The sequence below is a fragment of the Cynocephalus volans genome, chromosome 7, assembly GCF_027409185.1.
Source record: "Cynocephalus volans isolate mCynVol1 chromosome 7, mCynVol1.pri, whole genome shotgun sequence".
NCBI classification, from domain to species: domain Eukaryota; kingdom Metazoa; phylum Chordata; class Mammalia; order Dermoptera; family Cynocephalidae; genus Cynocephalus; species Cynocephalus volans.
In genome coordinates this window covers 62,479,226-62,496,940 of record NC_084466.1, presented here as the reverse complement: position 1 = coordinate 62,496,940, position 17,715 = coordinate 62,479,226, and positions in this window count along the sequence as shown.

The window sequence follows — 17,715 nt, the reverse complement described above, 5'->3', positions numbered from 1 at the left end:
CCCAGGGATATCCAATTTGCTCTCATTATTTTAACTAGTACCTACCTGTACACCCCTGCCTCCTGTGTCAGTTCAGGTTCCCCAAGAAGCAGACACTGAAATGGAATGAGATGTGCAAGAGATTTACGGGGAGAAAGGCCTGTAAGGAACAAAGGAGAGAGGAAGCAGGAGTAGGTGGAGCCTTCAGACCATTATGCCAATCAGACATTTGCAAAAGGAGGATGGGAAGAAAGGAGGATTGGGTAGGGAGGAAGAGCCCCAGATTGCAGTATAGCCCTGAGAAAGTCTGTGCCAGAGAAATCCCACAGGGCGTGGTCCACGCTCAGGCACTGGGTGGGAGAATGGCCCATGCGAACACTGCAGCGGATGGAGGGTGAAGGAGTAGAAACCTGTCTGCCAGCTACACTCCCTGAAGCAGGCTTTCCTGCCAGGAGTCTGAGCAACACATCTCCACAATCACCACAAAGCCCAAATCTACATTTTCAGTCTTAACCTCTCTTTAGCTCCAGTCTTACACCCAGCTGGCTGCTTCCCTTATCTCCCCGAGTCCCGCAGCACCTCAGACTCAGCATGTGCGACAATGAACTCAGTGTCTCCTCCTTGCCTCCCTGCTTAGAGTTCCATATTCTCTGTATTGCCTGCCTCTGGAGGGGGCACTACCATCCACCCATCACTGAAACTCACCCCTCCCTATTCCTCAGGCCTGCACATACGATCTATAACCAAGTTCTGAAATTTCTGTTGAATTGGTTGGTAATCTCCTCTCCATAGCAGGTCTTCAAAAAGTTCGTGGAAAGATTCGTATCATCTTTTAATTCTATTTTTCCGTGAACCTTTTGAAGTACCCTCGTACACACTACCACTGCCTTTGGTGGTAGTGGGCCCTCAGCATTTCACTCTGTTATAAGAGCTTGATTTCTGGTCCCCTGTCTCTACTTTCTTCCCATTGTACAGCCAACAGAGTGATCTTCCCCATATCCCACCTCCCATGACCTGAGATCCCAATATGATACAGTGATGGCTTTGAGGTGAGATCTGAGTGCCACAGAAATTCAGAGAGTGGACACTCAGTCCCTGACAGAAGTGCAAGGAAGCCTTCCCAGAGCAAAGCACCTGGAAAAATCACAAAGTAGATGACCGGCCCCTGTTTGGACAGATAATTATTCACTCAGCCATGGTTTTTCACAGCCAAGAAAGGTTTAGTCATGAGAAAACTTCATGCTGCTATTAAAACAGAGGATTCGCTAAAGGCAAATAGGAAAGTGCTTCAGTTTTCCTGAAATTTGAGGACTTTTAGGTCTAACATTTCTCTTTTAAGCTCAGTCAGCATTGACACATTTCTGTTGGAGGGGTTTCAAGTTCAGTCACTGACTTTGCCACAGTGCTCCCTGACCTCACCTCACACTTCCCTCCTCCTTTTAACTTGAGAGGCGAACTCATTCCGGACACTCTTCAGGGAGGGATTGTTTATTGTCTCTTCGAAGAGAAACCTGAGAAGGCCAACAGTGTGGCCTGTCCTGCAGGTACAATGAATTCTTGATGGCTCTGAGAAACAACTGCCCAATGGAGTCTATTTTGGCTTTCAGTCTATTTCGGTTTTCAAGGATATCAAAGATCTTTAGAAAATCACCCAAGTTCTGAGTATTTTGGGTTTAATTTCAGGACATGTCAACAGAGATATGACTATAATGTGTTCTGAAAGATACTAGATATTTTGCTTAGTGAACTGCCTTGTGAAAGTTAAATCAGCTCACTTACCCTCCCCCATCTCAACCTATCCAGGATACAGCAAGGGACACTTTCCTTCTTTCAGAAGTAACTTATTCCACACTCTCTCTGAGATGATGGATGAAAATGGTAACAGATCAGATAAACTGATACATGTGAAGATGTTATAAACTATAAATAATACCGAAGATAAGCCCTATAATTATAGTCTCTAACCATAGTTTCCTTAGAGAGTTTCATTTTAATAACACATAATTTATAAACTTGTTTTATGCTCTTGTTTCTTTTCTACAGGAAAAGATCCCATTATCTTCCGTTTGACTGTAGGAGAAGAGGAGAGACAGCAGGAAGAAGGCAACTGAAGGAAAAGGTCATGGATATCGATTTGATTGCTCCGGCAGATGATTAACTGCTTCTGCAGAGGCAGCGCCAAGGGCCATGAAAACCATTGCTCAATTTAAGACTTTCCCTTTCCCTCTTTATTATTGAAATATGATCTATGCTTCTTAGGCACACATCAGTAGCTTGATAACTTTATTTTGGTGACTGCAATTTTTCCTCTATGTTCAGGACCAGCAAAGTAGGTGCTAGCTCAATACATAGTTGTGTCTCTCCACACTGGTGTGTGTCTTTGCATGTCAAGGCAGGAAGGAGAAAGAGCTATGAGAAGAATGCCCTGCAAGGTCAGGCCTGGGATCTGGGAGGGGAGGCAGAGATTGCCACCCTCTGTGGCGGTTTGTTCTCTTTGAAATCAGATGGACCACATGCAAACAGGCATACTCCTGGTGGACCAAATGACTGGTTTACCATAGTCTAGGTAGATGTTACACACACATTACTAATAATAAAGTTGTAGAGTTTTTGTTAGTAGCAATCATCATTATTATTAAATAAATGTGAGCAAATTGATGGTTCTCTTTAAATTAACATCTCTCTCAGGTCCATTCTTTTGAGTTTCCCAGGAAAGAGACCGAGGAGAGGTTTGTGCCTAAGATCCTCACCTGCATTGGTGTCGTGATGAGAATAAGGTTGAGAACCTCTGGTCTAAGAACAATCTCTCAGGGGGGATCTTTGGCCCCCTGCACTGGTGCATGAGCATCTTTTCTTCCCTCTTCCTTCTCCCCTTGGTGTTTGACCGCAGGGAATAGCACAACACAAGGTCGAATTGGAGCTTACCTTCAGATGAGCTCCCTCTGAAACCTCCTTTTACCGACTTGTCTTGAACCAGGCTGCTGCCTCCAACTCGGGCTGTGATTCTGCCCTCATGGCTCTAAACATACAAGGAAAAAGGAAATAGAACCAATTGATTACCTGGCTGTTCCAGGACACCGGCATCATGTACTTAGCATGTCAGGGTAATCAGCTGTGTTTTCCCTTTTTCAGCTAATAAACACTTAAACCCTGACTCTCCCATTTAACTACCATGTACCCGGGGAAAGTTTCTTAACTTCTCCAAGGTTCTGAATGGGAGTACAACAGGGTTGTCATGAAGGTTACGTGAGATGACATCGTTGGGAGGAAAAGCTTTTCAGTGGTTGGGGCCTGTGAATTTAACTGACCATTGGCAGATTAACAGGAGAGAAGAGAAAATTTATTTATGTGCATGGGAGCCTTTAGATGAAATGGTTCCTAAGCAGCTAGAGACAGGGGTGTATATACCAGTTACATAGGACAGAGATGGGAGAAAGTGTTTCTGTGGAAGAACAAATTGGAAGTATGACAATTTCAGAGTTTGTTTAAGCAATTACTCATCCCAGTGCTAATAGTGAGTCTCCTCTCTGGCTCTAAATCTCCTGGAGAGGGGACTTATGGCAGCTATACTTTTTGGAAGGTCCTGCTTTTGTCATCAAAAGAAGTTTAGATAAGGTGTCTTGTTTATTTGTTTTGTGGCTGCTGCTTCCTTAGATGTTTTCAGCTTAAAATAATTTTTGTACTTCTGAGGTGCTTTTTAGATCTCTTCATTATAAAACACAGAGTGCTATCTAAGTGTTAGTTGCTGTTGTTACAGGATGGGTAAACCTTTTATAGCTCAGAGACATTACCCAAAAACTAGTACCATCGTCCTTAGGGCTGTAAATGTTATAGCAGCAAAGGCAGCCAGGAGGAGAAGTGCTCTGCTTGTCCCAAGAGAAGAAATTCCACTCTTTTACTGTAAATACAAATGAAGATTTCTGTCCCTACCTGTAACAAACAGCCTCTTCTTTGACCCATGGCACCGAAAAATCAAGCTGAATAAAAATCATTTTATTTATGAAGTTTTTACTCTAGGTGTCTGCAGAGATACTCAGAATTAGACATGGCATGTGCAGAGGATTCTAGAGTGGAGACAAGAATTACAATCACCTAATAAGGACTAGGTGAAAATTCATACCCGAGTTTTGTATTTTTAAATTCTGGAACACAAAGAGACTCTTTCAAGGGGAATAGCTTTATATAAAGGTGTTGTCTGGGTTCAAGGTATTTTAAACACTTAGAAAAATCTTTAAAATAAGAGATCAATTTCTATTTTGGTCTTTAGAAAAAACAATGGCAGAATGATCCGTACTGCATATATTTTTCATGTTTTAATTCCATTTTTTAGGAAATCACATTCCCCATTCTATTTGTGGTACAGAGTGTGTAGCTGGGGATGACGGCACATTAGAAAAAATTATTGTAAGGGCCGGCCAGTGGCTCACTTGGGAGAGCGTGGTGCTGACAACACCAAGTCAAGGCTTACAGTCCCCTTACTGGTCATCTTTAAAAAATAAATAAATAAAATTAGAAAAAATTATTGTAATATGTACTTATTTCTATTAGAGTTATTGTACCCAAACGGACCGACTCCCAATGAGAAATTTGCTTTAACTTTATTATTTATAATGTTATTAAGAGTTTATTAACCACATGCAATGCAAGGAGCATTGCTCCAAATCTATGTTATTCTATACTTATGCAAACAATTTTAAAAAATGGATAAACGTGATATTTTAATAGGACAAAGATGATAATTTAACAAATATTTTCTTCAGGAAAGTGGATCCTACCTCCCCCTATCCCCCGCCCTTTTCCTGGGTAATTAAATAAGAAGAAATGGGAGAGAGGTACATTGGTGGTGACTGGGAAGTGAAGTTTGTTTGCATATTTTTTTTCTTTAATGCAAACTCATCACCTAACATTGTTTGCCTTAATATAAACACATCATCTAATGTTTTTTGGAGTGACATGGTTACCGTTGCCAAAGACTATCAATCAGTTGAGTTGTAGAGCTGTTCACGCTAAGGACGCGGAGTACATATTAACAAAAATGCACTTCTGGGATTATTTGAGGAGAGGCGACATTTTTCTTATTCCAAGAGGTACCCTACAGTTATCCAATCTTTCTTCCCTATGGGCACATGCTTGTGACAAGTAAATAATAGAACTTCTTAATTGGTCTATTCACTTAAAAAAAATCTTGTTCTCTGCACGTTGCCAGCCTTTTTATCTGCATAATTAATTCTTTTGTATTGTAAATCCTTAAAGCAGTAGCTTCATCTCTGGTGTCAGGAGCCATTGGTGTGTCCTTGTCTGTGTAAGAGAAAGGAAAGGTGTCCTAGTTTGTGGGGTGGGATGTAGGTGTGACTGAGCATAACTCACAGTCTCCCCTACTGGTGTGCCTTGGCTCATAAAGCATCTCTGATGCCCATGGGAGCAGATCCCACATGCAAATGTCATCCATCAGGTGTGTCCCTGAAGAACAAACTTTGGGCCCATATGGCTGCAGGTTGTATTGATCCAGATGATTCTGCCGAGCATGGAACACAGTGTCATAAAGTGTCACACTGTCTCATAAAGGCTGGCTGATGATGGTGATGACAATTGTGATGACAATGAAGGTGGTGGTGATGGTGATGATAATGTACCTTTGCTCTCAAGTAGTTTCTAATTTCCTCTTTATAACCTCTTCTTAGCTTAGACCCAAAAATGTTGAAAAGTGGCTACTTAAAGCCAAAGACTTCTTCCTCACAGGAAGCCCTGTGAAAGGTATCAAGTAACACATACCAACTCATTTCGGCGTGTCACACTTTGTAGAGCTAGGGCTGGGTCTGGAACTCACAGACCCCTTAAGCCTGTTGTCCAGACTGCGTCACAAACCCTTCACACGCAGGTCTATGAGCTAGATAACCAGAAGAAAGGTCCTTGGAGCCTTGGTTGAAGAAAAAATAGTCTTTATTTCTGCACACGTGCACGCGCGCACACACACACACACATCTAGGAGCTAGACAGTCCAAAAAAATATTCAGAAACTCAACCGCTACTGGCAAAGTTTCCAAAGAAAAACTGAGCAGCTGCCAGCAAAGTAAACATGCTCTCCTTTTAGATGCGAGCTCTCCCCCAGCCAGTTCAGGGCCACCACACCACACTCAACCGGATCTGAGGCAAGGGGCCCCGATTAAACTATTCTATTTTCCAAACAATCCACCCCTTCAGGGTCCCTCACCATACAATCTACATGTTCAGAGTCTTCCGTGATGTTCCGTTAGTGAGGATAAATGGCCCTTACATTCACGTAACCTATTGTCCGCTCAATATGCCTTAAGGCTTGTAGTTCTGTCCTTTTCACTATTAGCTGCATATGTCCAGTCATAGTTGGTAGCTGTCATTGGTGTGATTTTCCATGGGCATCCTGTAGTCATACTGATGGGCAGTTCAATGCACATTCAGTAGGTGATCACACCAATGTATGTGTGTATCCAGTTGACTCTGGTGCAGTGCCTGCAACCAGAACACTATGGGCGAAAAGACAGAAGTGTTATTGGTACCAATAGATTATCTGAATTGCTTCTGGGATGACTCTCGTCTACCCGACCAGACCATTCCTAGGAATTTGACTGACAGCCCAGGTCCTTGCACTTTGGCAGTGTTCACAGCCCACCCACATTGTTCCAAATGACTTAGCAGCGTTGGAGCTGCCTGGGTTAAATCTGCAAGAGAATCAGGGGTTAGTAACACATCCTGTATCCACCAACATATCCACCAATGCCAAAACACACTGCACATTTTTCCTGGACCAATGTGTTGCCAATTCAACACGAGGCCTCCAGTCCTCACCTGCCCCCAAAAGATGAGCACCTTGGTCTGCTTCCTAGTCAAAATAGAACAGTTCATCCACCTCCTTGGGAGCAACCAAAAAATCTTTTAAATCCACTGAGTGTACCTTGCTACCTGTTTCCAGACATTTGGGAAAATGCTGTTCAGGGCGCAATTGCTGCCACAAAGCAAACAGGACTGCATTTGGCTGCCAGTCAATTTTTTTGCTATCAACCCCTGCTGCAAGCAAGTCAAGCCACATATGCTTATGGCTAGTCTTGCTTGGTCCCTTCAGGATAAAATGCAGAGCATTTCTTGGGGGTTTGGTCTTAGTGACCTTTTGGACCCCTTTTGCTTGTCTTCTATACTCTACTTCACCCAAGCTGGCTATTATGGTCGTTACCTCATGTATAGGACGACCAATGTATGGGGCCAGTATGGCCATCAGTTACCCAAAGGACGTTGACAGGGCATTTTGCAGCACTACGTCTCTCATGCTGCCTGTAAAATTTTCATCGTCTGGGCCATGGGTGTTCGCATTAAACATGGACTGCCACATCCCCAGCTCCTGAATGATTTGAACCAACTCAGCATATGTTTGCCATTTACTCACAATCTTGGGCAGTTCTCCAGCATTTGCCCACATAGTTTGGGCAGCTGCACTCACCCAGTCCATTAAGGAGTGACTACCTGGTCCTGGTGCATACCTGCGGCTATTCTGCAGCCACTGCCTCAGGGACGGGTACATGGTGATGGAGGCCAACTTCTCCATCTCCTCACCAGAGCACATCACACTGTCCACCCCTAGGTCCCATAACCGCAGCAGCCAAGCAGCTAGGGGTTCCCCTGTTTCTGCTGAAACTGTCTCCCCAAGTCAACTAATTCAACGTGGGTATACAGGACATAAGTGGTAAATTGGGTCACCTGTGGATTGTCCACTGGTTGTCCGCCTGGTCCCATAGGCTGCTCATGTCTCACTTTCTGATGCCTGGAGACGCACGGTCTCCCCCAACTCACCACTGGGTTTATTGTCTTCCCTGGTGTGAGAGGCAAGAGTGACCAGTTGCTGCACGTCATCCTCCAGGACATTTATCCGCACTTCCAGCAACTCTGCTTTCTTCTTCAAATCATGATCAGTTTGCAGCATAGTGAGCAGCAGCCAGGCTCCAGTCAGCAGAAAAATGGCCACTGGGTGCCACATGTTTAAGGACAGCCACATTTCCTCCCCCTCCCAAGGGGTTTTCCGCTGTAGTGACTGGTCTATGCTGCTTTGCAATACCATGAGCAGCAACCAGATCCCAGTCAACAGGAAGGTAGCCATAGGGCAGAGCATATTCAAAAGTAGCCACATTTCCTCCTTCTTCCAAGGGCTTTCAGCTCCTATACCTGCTCAGAATCCTGCCAACTATGCCAATTGTAGAGCTAGGGCTGTGTCTGTAGCTTACAGACCCCTCAAGCCCATTGTCCAGACTGGGTCCCAAACCCTTCACATGCAGTTCTATGCGCTAGGTAACTGGAAGAAAAGTCCTTGGAGCCTTGGTTGAGGAAAGAGTAGTCTTTATTTCTGCACACACATCTAGGAGCTAGGCAGTCCAAAGAGAAACTCAGAAACTCAACTGCTACTGGCAAATTCCATAGAAAAACTGAGCAGCTACCAGCAAAATTAACATGCTCTCTTTTTAGATGTGAGCTCTCTGCCGGCCAGCAGTTCAGGGCTGCTGCTCCACACAACTCTTGAGAACACATGCTAGCAACAAAACTAAAAAGATACATTGGCACACACGTGCACTAACTCCACCCCCACACACCATTTGTTTACAAAGAATGTGCTGCACCACACCCAGCCGGACCTGAGGTGAGGTGGACTGATTAAACTATTCTATTTTCCAAACACACTTGGAGACCTGGATAAAGGTAAAAGCCACTCTCCCATGTCTGGAGCCCTTCTTCAGCCCCATTTGTTCAAGGTCCAAGTTCAGCAAGCTAGAAAAGAAAACAGGTCTTGCTCTTTGTAGTAGGCACTGTTCATTGCATACCCAATAGCCAGTCTCAAACACCCCTTCTTGTGTTTATGCTGCATCCATATGCTCAGGGAAGGCAATCACCATCAAAGGCGATCACCAAGGCTCCTTCTCTTTGCCAGTGACTGGCCTAGGCATTGGCGTCTTGGCCCAGACCTTATAAGGGGAAGTCTGCTGGAGCTACTTGTGGGAAAGCTTTTCTCTCTAATTAAAAACAAAAAGATGCACAGGAGAACATGCTTCTCTCCTTTGCTGGACATCTTCATGACCGCGGGTAACATCTGGAGCTGCTGCAACTTCTGGAGGCCATGAGAAGAGACACTGGCAGCACACTGAGGATACTGAGCTGCTGAATCAGAAAGCAGGAAAGCACCTGAGTCCTTGATGGCATCACGGTGCCACTGTAGTAAGCAAACCTAGAGCTGCCCTCTCCCTGGAGTTCTAGTTATGTGAGATAATGAGCCTGTTACTGCTGAAATTGCTTCAAGGTTGGTAGGTCTTCTGTTGCTCATAGGCAAAGGCATTGTAACAGACATACCCTTAACAGGATCTCCCCAAGCTTGAGGCCAGCCAGTCAGGGACTAGAGCCCTGAAGTTGGTAAGGGCATCACAGGAGTAGGAACATAAGTTCTTCCAGCCATCTCAGTTCAGTTGCTGGTTTAAAAACCACTGAAAACTAGTCTTCTACATCCATCCATTTGCTCATTCAATGAATATTCAGTTAGCTCTTACTATGGCCTTGCTGTAAAGGACACCAAGAAATAGAGCATCTATCAGTGACTTAGTACCTTAGCATTCAGCAAGAACTTCACATACAGTATATCATTGGATGCCCGTAAGAACCCAGTGAAATCAGTATTATTATTCCCATCTTACCCATAAGAAATCTGAGGCTCAAAAGGATCATCCAAGTGTCCGTAATCTGACTCCAAGTCCAGGGTTCTTTCCACCAAACCTGAATTGTATCTTGCCCTCAGGAAGCTTAAGATCTAAAATTAGGGAGCTAAGGTATCCATATATTTATGTGGGGATGCAAACAGCTACTTTTACAGGCTAGTAAGTGGTTAAGTGCCAAAGGAGTAAGGTGAAGCGTAAGCATTATTCATGAGGAACTTAGCACTGTCAATGAAGAATCGGTATGTATGTTTATGTGTAATCCAATCTACCTTTATCTCCATTTTCATTTTCTTGCATTCTTGAAGCCTTAAAGTGTTCATTGTGCCTATCCCCAGTCCTGGATTACATTTTTTCTTTTTCTCTATTAATAAAATCTTTTTCTCTCTCTCTCAATGGAATTAGCTTATTTTCCTAATTTTATAAGGGCACTTCAAAAACTTTGTGGAAAAAGTAGAATTAAGAGATAATACAAATCTTTCTATGAACTTTATGAAGTGCTCTCCTATATAATATTTGCCTGTTTAAAAAAAAAACTAAACAATACATAACAGTGTAAAGAAGAAAGTAAAAAATCACCTGAAATCCCATCCCTGATATAACTGTCATGAACATTTTGGTGACCTTTTTCATGTGTTTCTATACACATGTAATTTTCCGCATCATTCTCACTGTCTGCTTTCTCCAATCCTTTCCCTAGAAATAAATGAAGAATCATCTAATTAGAGCCCACTACGAATTTAGTTGTCAGACTTTGCCTGAATACTCATGCTGCTTAGCAATATTTAAAAATCTGTCTCATTTCCTTCCTACCATATTCGGTTAGTTGACACCTTCTCCTCAAGCAGTATTCACTTTGTTGAAAACAGTGAGTCCTTCCTTGACTTCCCGTCACCTTGGTGGACTTCCATCATGAACCGTATCAACAAAACATAAACATAAACAAAAACAAAACTGGGGGGAGCAAAGACAAGGGAGGCAAGTCAGGGCTAGTTTGGATTGAACAGTTGACAAACATAGAAGACAGAAGTGGGGAAGGTGAAGTATATCAGGCCAGGATGGCATTTTCCTGGAGCAAGGCCAAGTCCAGATGCGAGGGTCAAAAGGCCAAAGTGAAATTGCATTGGAAGCAAAAGAAGGACCTTGTAATGACTGTGGCTCCAACTGGGCTTTGCTGCAACCAACTTAAAGATGTGGTGTGACCTAAGACAGGCTGGAGGTTGGGCTGTTGAGAATTGACCCTATGTGGATCTTTGACCAGTTGCTCCACTCCCTCCACTTAGTTGATTGTAAGACTTGGGACCAGCTCTTGCCTGCATTAAGGCTATGCTTGTACCATTCTTTATACTATGGCTTGTCTATGGAATTTTTCTTCCAGACTGTAGCTGCCCTAAGCTCAGTTCTGCCCTGATGAATGGTTCTCTCAAAGCATTCTTCTTGATGTTTCCAAGACTCTTTCCAGGTTTCTTACAGAAGATAATAGATCTGTTACCACAAGCCATGTTCTAAGGTGGGGAACTATCCTATGTTTTGATGCTGCCATGCAGAAAAGAGAGGGAGGGGGTCCTTTAGTGTCCCAAGTAAGACTCCAAAGTCTGCTGGGGTGGAGGAGGGATGGTTGTGGTCTGTGTGCGGCAATGGAGGGCACCTGAGGATCTAATGACTCCTTATGCAGACTTTACTTTCAAGCAGCCTGCTAGTTTTCAGCTGCATGTTCATTGCCATTGCCCAAGATTCCTGTGATTCCAATTCCTAAGCATTTCAGAGATTTCATGATATAAAACAGGGTACTTCCAGACTTCCCTTCCTGCCTGTTTGGGATTCAGTTTTCACAAGCCTACCCAGTCAGTTATCCCTCATCCATCTGCTTTACAGTTTTCAAAATGTTGATGGTATTTATCTTTATGGGTTTATGCCTGTCTTTTAAATTTGTTTATTTTAAACATTTTACTCTCATTTTCAAGGGGTTTGGGAAAGGAATTTGAAATCAACATGTGCTCAATCCATCATCTTAAACCAGAGCTCATAGGAAAGTATTTGCAGGCTGACCAGTTAGCACAATTGATTAGAACGCAGCCTTATAACACCAAAGTGACAGGTTCGGATCCCTGAACTGGCCAGCCACCGAAAAAAGAAAAAAAGTATTTGCAAAGGATCGTAACACAATAAAAGCCTTATTTTAGGAAGCTGAGGCCATCTGCAAAACACAGGATAAATTAAAGGGGCAGAAACTTAAGCCAGGGAGTCAGAAAGGCATGCAAAAATCCAAATGGGAGATAATGAAAGGTCCAAAATATGATTTGTGGCAAAGGGATGAAAAGAAAGAAGGCCTTTAAAAAGAAAGAAAAGGAGAAATTTGTGGACCGATTGACTAAAGGAAAGAAAGAAGAGTCCACAGTGCAGTTGGGCTCGGGACAGAATGACTGAGAGAATTCTAGGAAATTTATGCGAAGTAATGGAGAAGCAGAGAAGAGGATTTGGGAACAGTTGATGAGTTCTGCTGGTATAATGGACAGTGTTGAGAATGAGTGTTGAGAATGCGCTATTTTCTCAGAGCATCCAAAATATTACAGAAATTTTGCCAAAACTCATCAAACCTTTTTATTAATTTACAAGGAAATCAAGCTTTAAAGATATTTGGACTATATATTCAAGAACTTTTAAGTGTAAAATTGAAAATTAATGATTCAGGTGGTCATTTCCTCTCTTCTTCCATATGAAGGTCACAATTTTTCAGGAAAAGCCTTTTTATTCTCTGAAGAGAACAAATCAGAGGCTACCATAATAAAATCAGGGGATTGAGAAAAACCCTCAAGGCTTCTTATCCCACTTGTAGTCAGGCTGCCTTTTTAGTTAAGAGACCAGAAGAGCCTTTTTAAAGGAATCTGGCCAGTGCAAGAGGAAAGGCCAAATATATGGACAGCAGAGGCTTCCTGTGTCAGTCAGGTTCTCCACAGGCAATAGGATATACGTACATTTATATTAAGAGATTTATTTTAAGGAATTGGCTCATGCCATTGTCGGGGCTGGAAAGTCCAAAATCTGTAGGACAGGCCAACAAGCTAGAAATTCAGGCAAGAGTTGATGTTGCAACCTTGGGTCTGAAATCTGTAGGCCAATAGGCTGGAAACTGAGACAGGATTTTTTTGTTTCTTTGTTACAGTCTTGAGGCAGAATTCCTTTTCTCTGGGAAGCTTCATTATTATTATTATTATTATTTTCTCTTATGGATTTCCATTGATTGGATGAGGCCCACCCACATTATTGAGGGTAATCTCCTTTACTTAAAGTCAGCTAATTGTAGATGTTAATCACATCTACAAAATATCTTTATAGCAATATCTAGCCTAGTGTTTGACCAAACTACTGGGCTTTACAGCCCTGTCAAATCGACATATAAAATTCAGCTTTCATACTCCGCAACAAAACTGCCCAGCCAGATCCTCCCAATGCCAAAGCCCGCCACGAATCAACAAGGCCCACTCATGGCACAGGCTTCCCAGTCAGCCTTTTAAATGCCCCATACTAAAGGAAAAACAGATAACCAAGAATCAGTAGACACCTGAAGAAAGTCACTTGGAGGAAACAAAAGCAATTCACGGAGAAGGAAACAACAACAACAAAATATCATAAATACTCTCAGGAAGAGAAGAAAATTCAATCAAGAAACAAGAAAGAACGTACTGGGGAAGAAAAAAAAAAACCCCAAAAAACGAGATTTCAGAGAACAAAAAAGACCTCTTGAAAATTACAAATATGATGACATAAAAGAAAAACTCCATAAAAGGATTGTAAGATAAAAATGAAATCTTCAAGAAAGTAGAACAAAATAATTAGAGATGGAAAATAGACGGGAAAAAAAACTGGTTTAGGAGGATTCATATCTGAATAAGTTTTCAGAAACGGAGAAAAGAGAAAACGGGGAAGAAAAATTATCAAAGAAATAATTCAAAAAAATTTTTAAGCATTAAAGATCATAAGTTTCCAGACTGAAAAGTTTACCAAGTTCCCAGCCCAGTGGATAAATATAGATCTGCATCAAGCCAGTTCATAATTTAAGAAATTTAAGAAAACAAAAATGGCTTCAAAACTCTGAGGAAAAATGATATTTTAGCCCCAAATTATTTTATTATATATATATATATATATATTTTTTCCCCACTTACCTTTATACTCCCAGTCATTAACCCAGAATTCTATTCCCAGACAAACCTAGCGAATTTAAGGGTAAAAGAGTGATCTTTTTAGAAATTAAAGTTCTCTAAAAATTTACTTCCTGAGCACTTTTTCTCAGCAAGTAATAGTGGAGGTGTTCCTCAAAAAAAAAAAAAAAAAAAAAAAGGAGTAAACAAAGAAGTGGGAGGACATGAGATTCAAGAACCAAGGAATCTAATGAAAGAAAGGAGTTAGGGAATACGTCAGATGGTGAACCCCAGGATACAGCTGTTCTATACACAGAGAGCTGTTGGTCCAAACTGGTTGCACTCAGAGGATTCTGGGAGAGACACCTCTAAGAATATGAAATTCATGGGGCACCTGGCTTATTTGAACATAATAAGAGAGGATGCACACCTCTTGGGGACAGTTTGGGGTTAGTAAACTAAGCAAAAAGAAAAAAGAGTTTTAATTTATTTTTTATATTCTGACTTACAATCAACGAATATTTATTTCTCACAGTTTGGAGGCTGGATGTGCAAGAGCAAGGTGCCAGCATGGTCATGTTCTGGTGAGGGCCCTCTACAGGGCTGTAGATTGTCGACTTTTCCTTGTAACAAGATAATTATTAAATACAAGAAAAGCAAAGGGTTATTCAAGAATGAAAAAGTAATAATGTTGATTAGTACTACTTGGCTCAATTATGAATAATATTTACCTAGTCAGAACAATGTAAATAGTGAATATTGCTTAACAAAATTAGATATTTGTATGAAGGATATGTTTGTGGTGCAGACAGGAAAGTGAAAAAAGAGAGCTAAGTCCTTATCATTAATAATGGAAATAGATAGTATGTAATATTGCAAAATCAAGACACATAGGTCCAGGAATGTTATGTAAAGATTTAGAGGTAAGTAATAATAATAATAATAATAATAATAATAATAATAATAAACTATTAAAGAGTTAAATGGGTTTATCTCTGGGAGGAAAAGAAATGGTGGAGACAGGAAGAAAAGAGGACAAATGTTTTTCATAATAAGCTTTGTAGAACTGTTTGACTCTTCTTGTATACATAATTTTGATAAAAATAAAAACTTAGGAAACTAAAACTTTCCAAACCTGTAGGATAAAGTCCAAACTCCTGGCAGCATAAGAGCTCAGCTATGGAGTCAGAATGACTTGGGTTCTAACACTAGCTTTGCCACTTACCAGCTATGTAACCTTGGGCAAGTTATCTAAGTAACAGTTCTCATGGTAATGGTAGATATTGACTACTTAGCAGTCCTGGTTGTGAAGAATGAATAAAATAACCTATGTGAAGTATTATGCCTGACACATGCTTAGTGCTGTCTAAACCTTTGCTAATGCTTTTACCATTATCAGGCTGACACTGAAGGCTCGTTGTTATCTCTCTCTGATCTGCATCTCTCTTTTTTTTTTTTTTTTTTTTGTCTTTTTCGTGACCGGCGCTCACACCGGCCATTCCTATATAGGATCCGAACCCGCAGCGGGAGCGTCGCCGCGCTCCCAGCGCCGCACTCTCCCTAGTGCGCCACGGGCTTGGCCCTGATCTGCATCTCCAACCACATGTCTTATTACTCTCCTGGACAAACTCTAGGCTTGGGCTACGTAGTCCTTCTCCTTTCTGAAGCGGATCATGCTTTTCAAACTGCCTCCCCACTATTGCTTGTGCAATTGTTTGTTTTCATATTCAACATATTTTAGTTGAAATAACACTGAAAATGAAATGTGTTAGACCCTGTAAATAACTGGACAATATTTGCATTCATAGGATCGAAATCCAAGCTGTAAATATTTCCTCTAGTTGCTGAAAGCTGAAAGGAGGAGTTCCATTTCTGTTCAAGACGTGTTAATCTTGTCATTGCTCAAGGTTGCCATGGTCCCTGTTTGAAATATTTTCTTGGTGTTTCCAGGACTTAAGCTGGAAATAACCCCTTTTGATTGAGACAGAGAGACAAGGAGGGTAGGATTCTTGTGACATAGGTCAGTGCTGGAACTAGAATATGTCAGGATTTTAGTGTCTCAGTTATAAACTTATCCCTGCTTTCCCTGACACCGCATATTTCTATCTTTGTTTTTTCCTGGTGATCGGGGAGCAATTTATTTTGTAAACCAGAGAGATACACTTTCCCCTTTTTCTCCTGAGCACAATTTAAGGGGAAAAAACCCAGTAACCATTTCCTCATAGTTTTTAAAAAAATAAAGATAAAGGCTTTGAATTTATAAGTAAATTGCTAGAGTCAATTATTTTATGAGAGGAAGAGACTTCATTAGAATATAAAGATGAGCAAGTTCTAGCTTAAAAAATAAAGATGAAATCAGTGAAAATTAAGCTAATTAACTTTGATTATTCCTACCCTTCTGTGAACTTCACAATCATTTTTAATTTCATGATCATAAATAGAAGAGTTCTTTGAACAGAAATGACAATTGTGTTTTTATGAGACTTGCTAACCTATCTCTGATAACATGTATGTCCCATGGTACTTGCCTGCTTCTTGTCCAGCCTCTTAGAGACTTTTGGTTTCTAGTGTATAAAGGAAGTGTATTAGTCCATTTTGTGTTGCTTATAACAAAATACATGGAACTGGGTGATTTATAAAGAAAACGTTTGTGAGGCTGGGAAGTCCAAAGTCTATCTGGTGGTGGTGACAGTGACCCAGGGGTCTCACATTGCAAGATGGTGGAAGCAGACAGAGCAGAGAGAGAGAAAGACAGACTCTTCTCTTCTTTTAAAGCTCTCAGAATCACGCCCCTGACCACCATTTTTAATCCATTCACTACTGCACGGTCCTACCATCCAATCACCTCTTCAAGGCTCCACCTTTCAATTACCATAATAGGATTTCTCACCCTCTTAGTCACAGAGAGGGCTAAGTTCCTAATACATAAAACTTGGGGGACACAATTCAAGCTTCAGGGAGTTTTGGGGGGACATAATTCAATCCACTACAGGAAGTAAATAGTAATATGGGAATCGTGTAAATTGCTTTTGATTGCTTAAAATGATCACAAGATTTCAAAATTTTATGAATTTCATAATTTTTTAAATTTTATAAGATTTTATTTTGCAGATTTACAGGAAGAATATTATCTATCTTCTATCATTCCAAGTTGAATTCAGATAGACTATCCAGAAACTTACACAAATTCACCAGCATTTCATCATTTACTATCCTTGCCATCAATATTTTGTTGATATTTGTTCACTCTTTAGGAGTGTCCCTAAGGCATGTGATAATAAATCAGCTGCTTTAAGATGTACATTGTATGTATTAGGAATTTTCTCTTTCCTCATAGGATGAATAATTTGTGAAGAGTTGTTCCCTGTGAGCTGTATTTGTTTTTTTGTTTTTTGTTTTTTTTCATATCAACAATAAAGTGAGAGATGAGAACATTTTAATGCAAAATAGAAAATTTGGAAACTGTCAGGTTAGGTTTTGAAAATCCTTATTCCCCTGGCTTTAAGGAAGGATAAAGAAGAAGATATTTAGGAGAGCAAAGGGCCTCTAAAATTTATGCTTAATTTCAATTTCTCAGTCCCGTTCCTGTGTTCTCTCTACCGAGCCAAATACTATTGCTCAGGATATTTCAGGAACAATCAAAGCACAGCTCAATCTCTATTTTCGATCATTTCTTGTAAGCTGAGTATTAACCCATGACTGCCCTTATTTCTAATTACTTTTTTGCTTATTGATATCTTTGTTAATTTAAACATATGGGGCTTGCTTAAACCTCATGGTACCAAAGTCATGTCAGAGGACATGCTGCCAATGAGAAGTTGCCAACTACAGGTCAGGACTAGTCTTAAAATAAGAAGGTCAAATCCAAAAAAGGACCT